A 2,306-nucleotide genomic window follows, 5' to 3' on the forward strand; every position below is an offset into this window, starting at 1 on the left:
GCAAACGTGCACGTTTTCGGCCGAAAACGCGTTTTCGGCCGAAAACGCTCACCAAGCCCCATTCTGAGAAAAAGCAAGCACGGAGGACGAGAATCGCTGTTGCCCTGCATCCACACTGAAAAGATGTTTCTTGCTTAATTGCTTCCATCCTTAGAAACAAACACTGAGCCATTACCAGGATTCAACCATCCACCAGTTTACACTGAAAAGGGCCAGCTGGGTCTCAGCTGCAGCCCAACAAGGGAAGACTTTCAAACCATGGCCTCTCTAATTTGAAGCTCAGGATGACATATTGGGCACAGTATATAATTACAGGGATAAATCTATTGACATACATTCAGGTAGTAGTTTGGAGGGCAAAGGGCGGCTTCCTCCTTCCTCTGCAGCTCCACACCACTCAGGTGATGGTACGCAAGGAAGCTTTGCAGAAAGGGAGCTGGAAGCAAACCCCATCTCCCCACAAGAATGCTGCTTCTCTCTGTGTCTAGATTTGTACTAGCGAGAAAAACCACCTTTTTAGCTAATGGGCAGTCTATCTTGCCTGGATCATTTCATCAAGGATAACTGACAGAGCAAGGAAACTAGAGCTACGGGGTCTATGTCACAGCTCTGCAAAATTTTATTCTACATATCTTTTTCTAAGTTTTGTAGAACAGTTTTGAAGTACTACCTAGCATGCTTGCTCAAAGACTGATCAAACAAGAGATCCTCAACTCGTGCAAGAGATGTTAGACATTTAAGGAAGCATTATGGTTCCGCCTCACTTTTGGGAGCAAGCCACTTAATTCAAGCGCCACACCCTACCACTGGTACCAAGATACTTAATATGAGTTGCAGACACAGACTGAAGGTGCTGCAGGACATGGCTACCAACCAAAATGAGCATTTGGGGTCCAGCTTGTTTCCAGGTCGTTTTACCCTGGGTTCAAACAAGAGTCACCCATCTAAATTTTCATTTTCATTACTTTTTAAATCTATAAAGACCTTTATAAAAACAGATCAAAAGGTATGCAAAATAGTTACAGGATAAGGACTACTAAAAACAAAACCACTGAATAACAGAATTTTAATTTAGGTGGATTTCTGGATTGGTTTAATTACAAAATTTAAGAGATTATGTCAATCCTATACAATTTGATTTTAAAAAGCCCCAAACAACCCTGTGCTGTTTGTCAGGCTGATACTAATTTGTGCAATTAAAACGAAAGTAAACAGTCAACACCAGCTACAGCACTAGCTGAAATATATTTTCACATCAAGGCAAAGAGGACTAGCTTTCCACAAATTGAAGTATAACTCAAAACAGAGATATGTTCACTCATAGTACTCTAGTTACATACATGTCATAAATCTATACAGTTACATAAAAATCCTTAAGAAAGGGCCAACACACTGGATCCAGTGGGCCCAGGACTGTAATCTTACATTTTAAAGGTTACAGCCAGCAAAGCTATACTAATCTTATTTAGTCGTGATTCCTTCAGCTTTCTCCCCCCCCTTGATTTCTTCTCTAAATTGTTTAACTGGGAAAAAAAAAAATCTATTAATGTATTTTGTAAACATCCTGATTCATATTTTCTATGTAAAATTTTTTCATCTACCTACTAAATATTCAGATTATTTTTCTAAGTCTGTGCAAGAAAGTTAATACCATATTGTTAAGCCACGATTTCAGATTTGTAACCACAGTATCTGACTTGTTTTAAAAAAAAAAAAAGCCAAAACCAGCTATGGCCTTGAAGTGTGTTTGCAAGGACATCCTAGTGGTTTTGGACTTCAACTACCGCACTGCACAGAGCCCCTTCGTTATTTAACTTTGACGGCCAGCCCAGGAGCCGATCGGCTGGCATCTCCTCCGGGTTAGCCAACCTCGATGCTCACCGGAGATGAAACAGGGCTCTGCGTACTTTGTGTCGCTTCTGCGTTACACCTCTACTAGCTGCCACCCTGCGTCTCGCTGCACCGAGTTCAGTCCTTCCTAGACAAGGATCTTTTACTTAAGCCTGCTCCTAATTAATGGGGGAGCCGAAGTCCAACAATTACCCTGCAAGCTCCGACGTGCGAGCGAGTTATAATGAGCAGACCGGTTCGGGCTTGTTCTGCCACTGCAAACATTTTTTTTTTTTTCCTCCCTTTTGACGACTTCACTCCGGAGCGCGGAGCATAGCGCGGAGCACGGCCTACCCGGCCCTGCGCGGCGTTACCTGTTGTTCGTCCTCCGCCGCCGGGGCAGGGCGAGGGCTCCCCCCTGCCGCTGCCTCCAGCCCGGCCCGGCCCGGCCCCACCGCAGCGGGTAACTTCGCCCG

Source organism: Athene cunicularia (genome assembly GCF_003259725.1).
Source record: "Athene cunicularia isolate RWA chromosome 2 unlocalized genomic scaffold, athCun1 chr2_part1, whole genome shotgun sequence".
Classification (NCBI taxonomy): Eukaryota; Metazoa; Chordata; class Aves; order Strigiformes; family Strigidae; genus Athene; species Athene cunicularia.